Source organism: Papaver somniferum, chromosome 7 (assembly GCF_003573695.1).
Source record: "Papaver somniferum cultivar HN1 chromosome 7, ASM357369v1, whole genome shotgun sequence".
Lineage (NCBI taxonomy): Eukaryota > Viridiplantae > Streptophyta > Magnoliopsida > Ranunculales > Papaveraceae > Papaver > Papaver somniferum.
In genome coordinates this window covers 140860517-140874694 of record NC_039364.1, presented here as the reverse complement: position 1 = coordinate 140874694, position 14178 = coordinate 140860517, and the positions used below count along the sequence as shown (strand labels likewise).

At 38.1% G+C, this 14178-nt stretch overlaps 1 pseudogene; it reads left to right on the top strand.

Moving 5' to 3' along the window:
- The first annotated feature begins 1848 nt into the window (after positions 1 to 1848).
- Positions 1849 to 1948, top strand: LOC113300762 (annotated as a pseudogene).
- The last annotated feature ends 12230 nt before the right edge of the window (positions 1949 to 14178 follow it).

Sequence of the window (14178 nt, the reverse complement as noted above, 5' to 3'; positions counted from 1 at the left end):
TGGTAACGGTTCGAACCTAGCTTTCCATCTATCAGTGTCTAACACAGGGGTAGAATCTAATAGAGCATTCACCTGTTCAATGCTATCGTCGTCAAAATCTAAACCAAAATGGGATAGACAACTTTCTAATGGGTCTTCAGACAAGATGTTTGGTAATGACTCCTGAACTAAGGCTTCTATCATGTTCACCTCCTCAACACATGTGTCATCTAGCTCATGAGGTTGCTTACTGACATTAAAAATGTTCATCTCCATAGTCATATTACCAAAAGATAAACTCATCACACCATTTCGACAGTTAATGATCGCATTAGACGTAGCTAAAAATGGGCGACCTAAAATCACAGGTATCTGGTTCTCTGGGTCAGGGACAGGTTGGGTATCTAGGACCACGAAATCCACTGGATAAATAAACTTGTCGACCTCAATAAGAACATCCTCGATAACACCTCGAGGGATTTTAACAGACCTATCAGCTAACTGCAGTGTCATCTGAGTAGGTTTCATTTCACCAAGTCCTAGCTGTAAGTATACATGGAATGGCAGTAAGTTCACACTGGCTCCTAAGTCAAGTAAATTTTTCTACCCGGAAGTTACCTATTGTGCAAGCAATGGTAGGAGAACCTGGGTCTTTGTACTTTGGAGTTGTGGTGTTCTGAATGATTGAACTTACGTGACTAGCTAAAAAGGCTTTCTTATGGACGCTAAGTTTTCGCTTTCGCGTACACATATCCTTAAGGAACTTGGCATAAGCAGGAATTTGCCTAATTGCATCTAATAAGGGAAGGTTTATGGTAACTTGCTTAAAAACCTCCACTATGTCATTAAAGTTCGATTCCTTCTTTGTTGGTACTAATAGCTGAGGAAATGGGGCTCTAGGCCTAAAATCAGACCTTTCAGGAACCGAATTCACATCATCAGAAACTTTATCAGTCTCTTCAGCTACTGGTCCTGAGAGGTGAGATCCTGAGGGGTGAACTACAGTATGTTCACTATCGGGCATGGTTACCTTATTGTCTACAACTCTACCACTTCTAAGGGTTCTAAACATTCAATTGATTCGATTTTTGCACCTAATTCATGAACTCCTCTAGGGTTGGGTTGTGTTTGACTAGGAAACTTACCTTTTTCTCTCAAAGAATCACTTATCAGACCAACCTGGGTTTTTAACTCGGAAATAGCCTGACTATTTTCTTGTCCTATCCTGTTACTAGCTTGTAGACTCTGTTCTACGGATAACTGGAATTTTGCAGTTTGCTGAGTTAACAAGGCGAGAGATTCCTCTAAACTTAGGATTTTCTTATCTGACTGATTCTGAAACTGAGCTAGTCCTGAAGGATTCTTAGTATAGCCAAAACCTGGGGGAGCATTAGAATTACTAAACTGACCTTGACTTTGGCCCTTAGACCACGAAAGGTTCGGATGGTTTCTCCAACCAGGATTATAGGTTTCTGAATATGGGTCAATCTTTTGACGGTTATCAAATCTAGTGTTATTATAAAGAGCATTGGCCTGCTCTTCAATATTCTGGCCTTCCCAAAAAGGCTCCACTCTACCACTAGTCTGGCCCACTTCTAAGGCTTCTAACCTTTTTGCTATAGCAGCAATTTTGGCATCTGATTCATAGCCTCCTTCTACCCTATTAACGTTTCCTCTACTTAAAAGAATTGTTTTTGGGGTGCCCTACTATTTTCCCATTGCTGGGTTTTTTCGGCGATTTCATTAAAAAATTCCATCGCCGCATCAACAGTTTGGTTTTCAAATCCACCAGTGCATAGAGACTCAACCATGGTCGTTGTGGAATAATCTAAACCCTCATAAAGGATCTGAACTAGCCTAACCTTTTCTAAACCATGATGAGGACACTGGGATAATAAATCATTGAACCTTTCCAAATACCTATATAAAGATTCTCCCTCTTGTTGTGAAAATGTGCATATTTGCGTCCTAATAGACGATGTTTTGTGCCTAGGGAAAACTTATTGAAAAAGGCAGATGTAAGTTGTTCATATGTCTCAATTGACTCGGAGTCCAAACTATACAGCCACGACTTGGCCTTATCTTTCAGGGAAAATGGGAATAACCTAAGTTTCAAAGCATCATCATCTAAGCCTCTAATTCTTAGAGTACTACAAATTTCCTCAAAATCCCTAACATGGTAATAAGGGTTTTCATTTTCTTTCCCTAAAAAGATTGGGAGCATCTGTAAGGTCCCAGGTTTCAGTTCATAGGGTGCCTCCGTTTCAGCTAACTTAATACACGAAGTACTAGTTGGATTCAACAAAGCTTTCAAAGTTGCCATTTCTGGCGCTATCGGAGCAACAGGATTCTCTCCTCAGTCAAAGAACGTTCAAAAACAGACTCTTCAAAAGCCGGACTTTCTAGATTAAGGTAATCGAGACGCTTCGAACTACTAGGTTTCTCTTTAACAAATCTACCTAGTGCGTCTCTTTTACGTTCAGGCATACAATAGAATTTTCTAAATTGGAAGGGTAAGCAAACACAGATCAAGGCCGACTCAACCAAATCAAACCTATTGATTTCTAGCAAACAAAAAGCATGATGGCTCCACTTAGATTGTTTCTAGACCAGCTTCTAATCCTTCGAACGGGAATTCGTTACAATTTAAGCAAACCCCTCTGGAATCAATCCGAGTTAACGTAAGTTGAATAGAGGCGAGGGAAGCTCGGTGGAGCTTTGATACCCAAGGCCTCACCGGTATTACAAGGCGGCGCAGTCACGCATTCAACTTACAGAAACCGTCAAGAACTTCGAAGTATGCTTAAAAGAGTAACCAATATTTTTCGAATGACTTTCCTGTTAAGCTCGTTACCCTATCGGTCTCGTTCTAGTCAAAATTTTAGGCTTAGGTTCGCGTAGGTTACGTGTTCCTAAAGCGGGCAAGAAGAGAACGGTGATGAAATCCGAACCCTTATCTTGTATGGCCAGGCCTTGCCCTTTACTAGAAAAATAAATGTGTATTCAGTCCTCAACATATATGCATACGAAGGAGTCCAGTAACTCGCTGACAGGGGATTCGCGAGTGTTTAGAATCTTACCTCCCGTTCCAGACGGGGGATGAATCGGTTGTAGTCGACTCGGGCCACTGACTCCGATGTCTAGTGTACGAACCCAAGGTGCAGAGACAATATCGTAATTGTCCTCCTTCTCTGCAAACAGTTTATATTTAAAGTACCCTTCCGTAGGGTAATAAAAAAAATGTCCCAAAGTCCAAAAGTCCAAAAAAATAAAGAAAAATTACAAAAATAATAAACCCTAATACATTTTTTTTTTAAATAAAATAAACAAACCCTAAACTAAAATTGTCTAAAATAAAATTGTCTTCTTTTCTGTTCTTTTGCTTAATCTTTAGCTCCAAGTCTTTATGAAATCACCAAACTCCTTGGCTCAATTTTCTTTATGATCCAGAACCTGTAGACACAAGATAAATACCCAAAAACAAAAAAAAAGGACAAAATAATAAAAATAAAAAATAAATAAATCTAAAACCCTAAAAACAAGTCCGCGTCGGCGGCGCCAAAAATTGATGTGATTTGTAGATAGTGGTAAAAGTGGTTCGATTCTCAGACTTGTGAAGGATATTAATTAGACTTAAATTCTAATATTAAAATAAAACTCACTAAAAATTATAGCAAACTCAATCAAAGATGATATCAATACTAAAAGAAACACTGAGGCTAAGATTCCACTATTTTCCAAGTTCAAAGTGATTAAACCAATACTTATATTTATGCAATTTTCTTGTTTAATTTGATTCTAAAATATTGCAACAAGTAGATTTTCAAAAGTAATAATTGTAAATACCAAGTATGAAGCATCAAAAGTCTTAAAACTAAGCATACTCCATCAAAATAGATCACAATCACTCAAATAAAAATCATATTCAATAATAGTTCAAGGCAAATAATCATATAATTATTGCAAATAAAAAGATAAAATAGAATATACCACTTTTTTTTGGAAAAATAGCTTCCTCTATCGCCTCAGCAATGGGGTTTAGCTCCTCATATTAATCATGATCTCAAAATGTGTGTCTGTTGCTCAAAAGATGATTAAAAGAGTGAAGAGTAATAACACGGACTGTTTGCAACAGTGTATTGGTGTTGCAAAACAGCTGTTTCAATGGAACTGTTACAGAAAAACTGTTGCTTTGTCGCTGATTTTAAGACCCTAAAATAAGACTGCCCTGAACAACTTAATGTTCTTCAACTGTTAAACAACGACACTGTTCTGCGACTGTTTACCGAGCGTCAATGTTCTTCGTGTTCTTCTTCTTCAGCAGCAGCAGAAACAGAGTTTGGTAAAGCTCTGATTTCTTCTTTTCTGGCTCTCTTTAGGTTCCAAACTCCCGACACCTCTTCTATATGACCCAAGACATCTATTTATATCCAAAATACCGATTAAATCTCTCCCAAATCTTCCAAAATCTCTTTCCTTCTCTTCACGGCCAAGTTGCGGAAATTTCTTGTTTTAGAATTTCTACGCGTTTCTGAACTTTCCTTTTTATTCTAAACTCTTCCTTAGATAGATACAAATCTTTGGGAAGGTTTACAACGTTTTAATCTCTCTAAAATTCCCTAAAACAGGTCACACACGTGACTTTCCATATTTTCTGTTGTGAGAAAAATTCGTCGATTGAGCCCAGTATAATCGATTTAAACACCTATATCAGATTCCTAGACCCATAAGGAGTCTATCCTATGAAAATCAGAGGTTTAATCGACCTCAAACTCCTCCAAATCACGATTGCCTAAACTGTTCTTTAACTGCACTTTTTTCCCGCCAAAATCCTGGTTTTTGAATGTTGAAGATGGTTGCCCCTTATCCAGAGTAGGGGTGTGATTAGCAACTGCCTGGAAATGGGATGCCGCTTAGTAATTAGGTTACCCCTTATCCAAAGTGAGAGTCCGAATAGCAAATGTCCTCCGGGTGCTTTCCGACAACTTTTCGAGCCATTTTTTTTCCAAAGATGTTTATTAGCCAAAAATACCTATAAATAAATAAAACACCATAATAAGTACAAAAATGTGCCCTGACAATATATAGAATCGAGACAAATCGGACATAAAAATGTGTCTATCAGGATGCCCCTTAGTAATTAGGTTACCCCTTATCCAAAGTGAGAGTCCGAATAGCAAATGTCCTCCGGGTGCTTTCCGACAACTTTTCGAGCCAATTTTTTCCAAAAATGTTTATTGGCCAAAAATACCTACAAATAAATAAAACACCATAATAAGTACAAAAATGAGCCCTAACAATATATAGAATCGAGACAAATCGGACACAAAAATGTGTCTATCAAATATCCCCAAACCTATTATTTGCTAGTCCTCGAGCAAAAATAAAATAGAAATAAAATCCTAACTCACTGTCGCAGGCATCGTCTATTGCAATTAGCGTATGCAATAAGCCTTTAAATCCCTAGGTGTCCCTAGTGGCGGAGCGTTGTCTCCGGAGGTCTTACCAGAGGTTTACCCACAAAACCTTTATACTCAAGACCCTAGCTATCTACACAGAACCTTAGAAGGCACTAAAGAATCTCCTTGGTTGGCATACTTATTGACTACAGGAGAAAGTACCCTGATGCGAAATTTCAATTGTTGTACACGAGTTTGCACTCAAGCATACTAAAATTCATATATAAGTGACAGATCTCTACTCAACATAGTTGCACTATGGACATCAATATCCGGAGTCAAAACTAATCACATGGATAGATCAAGGATGGATATAGAAAAACATATATGGTTTTGATGTTTACTAGGTGAACGGTGTTTCTCATATCTGTCTGAAGGCCTCCGCCAAGATGAACCTATCCTAATGGACTGAGATACCGGTCTGACTAATATCAACACACTGCCATATACAAGGGTACCAGTGGTCGATAATCCTAACTCTAGGTCAACACAACTGGCATATACAAGGGTTCCAGTGGTCTACTTTATTGAATTTATTCCAGTTGGTCTGATGGTCTGGTCTTTTTTTTTTTTTTTTTGTATCTCAATCACTCTAATTCACCCTAGCATTGGTAACAACTTGAATCGTGAGCCCCACCTAATCACTTAGAGAACCATAGTTTAAAAACAAAACAAAATAAAAACATAAGTGAGAAGGATTCAACGAGATATGATGAAACTATCATGTTATTTCTAGCACCTGAGCTCTGTGCTTTTATGAATAGACTCTTTAGATGTTGCCATCTAGTCATACTGGTTCCTCAACTCCTACAACAAAAATGCTTCCATACACTTAGATTGGTTAGTGCCATCCCTAATAGGGATAAATTTCTAGGCTCTGGAGTTTATTTATTGCAACGAAAAGGTAACAAAAAGTTCTACCCCACCCCCAAACTTAAATCTAACATTGTCCTCAATGTTTCTAATCAAAGAACGGTACCAAAAATATAAGTAACATGAGGAAATAGTAAATAGAGAAGTCGGAAAGATTGTACCTGGGTGAAGTGTAACTAGAAACCTACAAAAATATTATACAACATACAAAAGCGCCTCGATGGTCAATCAAGGTAAACAGGGTCCTCCAGAGGGACCTCCTCAACATCACCTGTAGGAAGAGGCTCTAAAAAGGGCTTCAATCGCTGACCGTTAACCTTCGAAGAACTACTACCATCTGGTGTCTCAATCTCAACAACGTCATGAGGAAAAACAGTATGGACCACAAAAGGACCGTTCCACCGAGAGCGCAGCTTCCCGGGGAATAGATGCAAACGAATGTCATACAGAAGAACTTTTTGACCTGGAGAAACTGAATTTCGTAAAATATTCCTATCATGCACAAGTTTCATTTTGTTCTTATACTCCTTAGCACTATCGTATGCATCTCTACGAATCTCGTCCAACTCATTGAGCTGGAGCTTTCTTTGAGCTCCTGCCTTGTCAAGTGAAAAGTATAAGTTCTTAATAGCCCAATAGGCTCGATGCTCTAACTCAACAGGCACGTGACATCCCTTGACAAACATTAAACGATAAGGTGACATTCCAATGGGTGTCTTAAACGCAGTACGGTAATCCCATAAGGCATCAGTAAGCCTCGACGACCAGTCTTTCCTATTTGGATTAACTGTTTTCTCTAGAATACGTTTAATTTCCCTATTGGAAACCTCTACCTGACCACTAGTCTGAGGGTGATATGGGGTTGCTACTTTATGGGTAATACCGTATTGTTTCATCAAAAGAGCAAATGGTCTATTACAAAAGTGTGAACCTGCATCACTAATTATAGCTCGCGGCGTACCAAAACGTGTAAGTACATTCTCTTTCAAAAACTGGACTACGACCCTGTGGTCATTCGTTTTACACGGAACCGCCTCAACCCACTTAGACACATAGTCTTCAGCGACAAGTATGTAAAGATAACCAAACGAAATAGGAAATGGACCCATAAAATCAATGCCCCACACATCAAAGACCTCAATCACTAAAATAGGGTTCAAAGGCATCATATTTCTACGGGAATTGGTTCCTAACTTCTGGCAACGCTCACAAGAAACACAATGACTATGGGAATCTTTAAACAACGAAGGCCAGTAAAATCCACACTGCAAAATCTTAGCAGCAGTCTTCTTAGCACTAAAATTACCCCACATGCATGTTCATGACAAAAGGAGATAATACTAGACTGGTCACTCTCAGATACACATCTCCTAATAATCTGGTCCGGACAATACTTAAACAGATAAGGATCGTCCCAAAATAAATGCTTAACCTCGGCTAAAAACCTAGAACGATCTTGCTTACCCCAATGTTGAGGGGTTCGACCAGTAACAAGATAATTCACTATATTTGCATACCAAGGTGATTGGGAAATAGAGAACAATTGTTCATCGTAAAAGGTATCCCTTATAGGAAGGGAATCACTAGGGGAACTAATAACTAGCCTAGACAAGTGGTCTACTACTACATTTTCTGCACCCTTTTTGTCCCTAATGTCTGGGGAAAATTCCTGTAACAATAGGATCCATCTAATCAATCTAGGTTTGGTATCCTTCTTAGATAAAAGGTATTTCAAAGCAGCATGATCTGTATAGATTATGATCTTAGAACCTAATAGGTAGGACCTAAACTTATCCAAGGCAAACACGATGGCTAAAAGTTCCTTCTCGGTAGTGTGTGTAGTTCATTTGGGCATCATTCAGAGTTTTGCTAGCATAATAAATCACATGAAGTAATTTGTTTTCTCGTTGTCCTAAAACGACGCCTATAGCATAATCTGAAGAATCACACATAATCTCAAAGGGTAGGTTCCAGTTAGGTGCCTGGACTATCGGGGCAGTAGTGAGTAAAGTTTTAAGCTTCTCAAAAGCCTCTAAACAAGCATCATCAAAGACAAACTTAACATCTTTGCAAGCAAATTGCAAAGAGGTCTAGAAATCAAGCAAAAATCCTTAATGAATCGACGGTAAAAACCTGCATGCCCTAGGAATGACCTAATATCGGTTTTTTGGGACCTGTAAAGTCTTAATAAGGTCAACTTTGGCTTTGTCTACCTCTATACCCTTGAAGAGACGATGGCCCTAATACAATTCCTGATTTAACCATGAAATGGCATTTTTCCCAATTAAGCACAAATTTTTTTCCTTACACCTAGTCAACACTAATGTCAAATTATGCAAGCACTCATCGAAAGATGAACCAAACACTGAAAAATCATTCATAAAGACCTCTAAGAACCGTTCTACCATATTAGAAAATATGCTCATCATACAACGCTGAAAAGTTGCAAGGGCATTACATAGCCCGAAAGGCATGCGTCTATACTCAAAGGTACCAAAGGGACAGGTAAAAGTGGTTTTCTCTTGGTCTTCTGGGGCAATAACGATCTGATTATAACCGAAGTAGCCATCTAAGAAGCAATAGTGACTATGTTCAGCTAATCGCTCTAGCATTTGGTCGATAAAAGGAAGGGGAAAGTGATCCTTCCTTGTGACCTTGTTCAATTTCCTATAGTCAATACGCACACGCCATCCCGTGGTCACTCGGGTTGGGATTAATTCATTGTTATCATTCTGGACTACAGTGATACCTGATTTCTTGGGGACAACCTGAACAGGGCTGACCCACTTACTGTCTGAAATTGGGTAAATAATACCCGCATCTAACAACTTAAGCACCTCTTTTCGAACTACCTCTTTCATGTTAGGGTTCAGTCGACGTTGCATCTCCCTAGAAGGTTTGGAGTCTTCCTCTAAATGAATCTGATGCATACACACAGTAGGACTTATACCCTTAATATCTGCTATAGTCCACCCTAAAGCTTCCTTATTGTCTTGAATTACATTTACTAGCCTACTTTCCTGATCACTATCCAAATTGGAAGCTACAATCACAGGTAAAGTCTTAGATGGGCCTAAAAACACATACTTTAGAGTATCGGGTAGCGGTTTAATGTCCAACTTTGGGGCTCTTCTAAAGAAGGAATTAGGGTAGTCTCAGAAACTGGTAACGGTTTGAACCTAGATTTCCATCTATCAGTGTCTAACACAGGGGTAGAATCTAATATAGCATTCACCTGTTCAATAGTGCTGTTGTCGTCAAAATCTAAACCAAAATGGGATAGACAACTTTCTAATGGGTCTTCAGACAAGCTGTTTGGTAATGACTCCTGAACTAAAGCTACTATCATGTTCACCTCCTCAACACATGTGTCATCTAGCTCATGAGGTTGCTTAATGACATTAAAAATGTTCATCTCCATAGTCATATTGCCAAAAGATAAACTCATCACACCATTTCGACAGTTAATGATCGCATTAGACGTAGCTAAAAATGGGCGACCTAAAATCACAGGTATCTGGTTCTTTGGGTCAGGGACAGGTTGGGTATCTAGAACCACGAAATCCACTGGATAAATAAACTTGTCGACCTCAATAAGAACATCCTCGATAACACCTCGAGGGATTTTAACAGACCTATCAGCTAACTGCAGTGTCATCTGAGTAGGTTTCATTTCACCAAGTCCTAGCTGTAAGTATACATGGAATGGCAGTAAGTTCACACTGGCTCCTAAGTCAAGTAATTCTTTTTCTACCCGGAAGTTACCTATTGTGCAATCAATGGTAGGAGAACCTGGGTCTTTATACTTTGGAGTTGTTGTGTTCTGAATGATTTAACTTACGTGACTATCTAAAAAGGCTTTCTTATGGACGCTAAGTTTTCGCTTTCGCGTACACATATCCTTAAGGAACTTGGCATAAGCAGGAATTTGCCTAATTGCATCTAACAAGGGAAGGTTTATGGTAACTTGCTTAAAAACCTCCATTATATCATTAAAGTTCGATTCCTTCTTTGTTGGTACTAATAGCTGAGGAAATGGGGCTCTAGGCCTAAAATTAGACCTTTCAGGAACCGAATTCACATCATCAGAAACTTTATCAGTCTCTTCAGCTACTGGTCCTGAGAGGTGAGATCCTGAGGGGTGAACTACAGTATGTTCACTATGGTCGTGCATCGCCGCATCAACAGTTTGGTTTTCAAATCCACCAGTGCATAGAGACTCAACCATGGTCGTCGTGGAATAATCTAAACCCTCATAAAGGATCTGAACTAGCCTAACCTTTTCTAAACCATAATGAGGACACTGGGATAATAAATCATTGAACCTTTCCAAATACCTATATAAAGATTCTCCCTCTTGTTGTGAAAATGTGCATATTTACGTCCTAATAGACGATGTTTTGTGCCTAGGGAAGAACTTATTGAAAAGGCAGATGTAAGTTGTTCATATGTCTCAATTGAGTCAAAGTCCAAACTATACAGCCACGACTTGGCCTTATCTTTCAGGGAAAATGGGAATAACCTAAGTTTCAAAGCATCATCATCTAAGCCTCTAATTCTTAGAGTACTACAAATTTCCTCAAAATCCCTAACATGGTAATAAGGGTTTTCATTTTCATTCCCTAAAAAGATTGGGAGCATATGTAAGGTCCCAGGTTTCAGTTCATAGGGTGCCTCTGTTTCAGCTAACTTAATACACGAAGGACGGGTAGTCCTAGTTGGATTCAATAAAGCTTTCAAAGTTGCCATTTCTCGCTCTATCGGAGCAACATGGATTCTCTCCTCAGTCAAAGGACGTTCAAAAACAGACTCTTCAAAAGTCGGACTTTCTAGATTAAGGTAATCGAGACGCTTCGAACTACTAGGTTTCTCTTTAAAAAATCTACCTAGTGCGTCTCTTTTACGTTTAGGCATACAATAGAATTTTCTAAATTGGAAGGGTAAGCAAACACAGATCAAGGCCGACTCAACCAAATCAAACCTATTGATTTCTAGCAAACAAAAAGCATGATGGCTCCACTTACATTGTTTCTAGACCAGCTTCTAATCCTTCGAACGGGAATTCGTTACAATTTAAGCAAACCCCGCTGGAATCAATTTGAGTTAACGTAAGTTGAATAGAGGCGAGGGAAGCTCGGTGGATATTTGATACCCAAGGCCTCACCGGTATTACAAGGCGGCGCAGTCACGCATTCAACTTACAGAAACCGTCAAGAACTTCGAAGTATGCTTAAAAGAGTAACCAATATTTTTCGAATGACTTTCCTGTTAAGCTCGTTACCCTATCGGTCTCGTTCTAGTCAAAATTTTAGGCTTAGGTTCGCGTAGGTTATCTGTTCCTAAAGCGGGCAAGAAGAGAACGGTGATGAAATCCGAACCCTTATCTTGTATGGCCAGGCCTTGCCCTTTACTAGAAAAATAAATGTCTGTATTCATTCCTCAACATATATGCATATGAAGGAGTCCAGTAACTCGCTGACAGGGGATTCGCGAGTGTTTAGAATCTTATCTCCCGTTCCAGACGGGGGATGAATCGGTTGTAGTCGACTCGGGCCACTGACTCCGATGTCTAGTGTACGAACCCAAGGTGCAGAGACAATATCGTAATTGTCCTCCTTCTCTGTAAACAGTTCGTATTTAAAGTACACTTCCGTGGGGTAATAATAAAAAAATAATGTCCCAAAGTCCAAAAGTCCAAAAAAAATAAAAATAAAGAAAAATTACAAAAATAATAAACCCTAATACAGTTTTTTTTTTAAAAAAGAAAATAAACAAACCCTAAACTAAAATTGTCTTCTTTTATGTTCTTTTTGCTTTAATATTTAGCTCCAAGTCTTTATGAAATCACCAAACTCTTTGGCTCAATTTTCTTTATGATACAGAACCTGTAGACACAAGATAAATACCCAAAAACATAAAAAAAGGACAAAAATAATAAAAATAAAAAATAAATCTAAAACCCTAAAAACAAGTCCGCGTCGGCGGCGCCAAAAATTGATGGGATTTGTAGATAGTGGTAAAAGTGGTTCGATTTTCACACTTGTGAAGGATATTAATTAGACTTAAATTCTAATATTAAAATAGAAAACTCACTAAAAATTATAGCAAACTCAATCAAAGATGATATCAATACTAAAAGAAACACTGAGGCTAAGATTCCACTATTTTCCAAGTTCAAAGTGATTAAACCAATACTTATATTTATGCAATTTTCTCGTTTAATTTGATTCTAAAATATTGCAACAAGTAGATTTTCAAAAGTAGTAATTGTAAATACCAAGTATGAAGCATCAAAAGTCTTAAAACTAAGCATACTCCATAAAAATAGATCACAATCGCTCAAATATAAATCATATTCAATAATAGTTCAAGGAAAATAATCATATAATTATTGCAAATAAAAAGATAAAATAGAATATACCACTTTTTGTTGGAAAAAAAGCTTCCTCTATCGCCTCAGCAATGGGGTTTAGCTCCTCATATTAATCATGATCTCAAAATATGTGTTTGTTGCTCAAAAGATGATTAAAAGAGTGAAAAGTAATAACACAGACTGTTTGCAACAGTGTATTGGTGTTGGAAAACAGCTGTTACAATGGAACTGTTACAGAAAACTGTTGTAAATACTGTTGCTTTGTCGCTGATTTTAAGACCCTAGAATACGACTGTCCTGCACAGCTTAATGTTCTTCAGCTGTTAAACAACGATACTGTTCTGCGGCTGTTTCCCGTGCGATAATGTTCTTCGCGTTCTTCCTCTTCAGCAGCAGCAGCAGAAGCATAAACAGAGTTTGGTAAAGCTATGATTTCTTCTTCTCTTGCTCTCCTTAGGTCCCTAAACTCTCGACACCTCTTCTACATGACCCAAGACATCTATTTATATCAAAAATACCGATTAAATCTCTCCCAAATCTTCCAAAATCTCTTTCCTTCTCTTCACGGCCAATTTGCGGCAATTTCTTGTTTTAGAATTTCTACGCGTTTCTGAGCTTTCCTTTTTATTCTAAACTCTTCCTTAGATAGATACAAATCTTTGGGAAAGTTTACAACACTTTAATCTCTCTAAAATTCCCTAAAACAGGTCACACACGTGACTTTCCATATTTTCTGTTGTGATAAAAATCAGTCAATTGAGCCCAGTCTAATCGATTTAAACACCCATATCATATTCCTAGACCCATAAGGAGTCTATCCTATGAAAATCAGAGGTTTAATCGACCTCAAACTCCTCCAAATCACGATTGTCAAAATCTGTTCTTCATTGCACCTATTTTCCCGCCAAAACCTGGTTTTTGAAATGTTGAAGATGGTTTCCCCTTATCCAGGGTAGGGGTGCGATTAGCAACTGCCTGGAAATGGGATTCCCCTTAGTAATTAGGTTACCCCTTATCCAAAGTGAGAGTCTGAATAGCAAATGTCCTCTGGGTGCTTTCCGACAACTTTTCGAGCCAATTTTTTTCAAAAATGTTTATTGGACAAAAATACCTACAAATAAATAAAACACCATAATAAGTACAAAAATGTGCCCTAACAATATATAGAATCGAGACAAATCTGAAACAAAAATGTGTCTATCAATGTGTCATGCTCACAACTTACAACTAATGTTTTATGAAATCTACTTTGGCAAAGAATAGAGTTATTGTTTCTTTTGTTTTGAGTTATAAATATCTAGGATTAATTTATGAACCCCATGAACATGAAAAGCAGTGGAATCCCGAGTCCCGTTCACCTCTTCATTTTGTCACCATTTTTGTATATATTTTCCTTATTTTATTTTTTTAAGTCTTAAAACAAATTCTCAACAAGTCTGAGTGAACGACAACCTTCTTACCATTTCTACAATACATCAATTTTTGGCGTCGTTG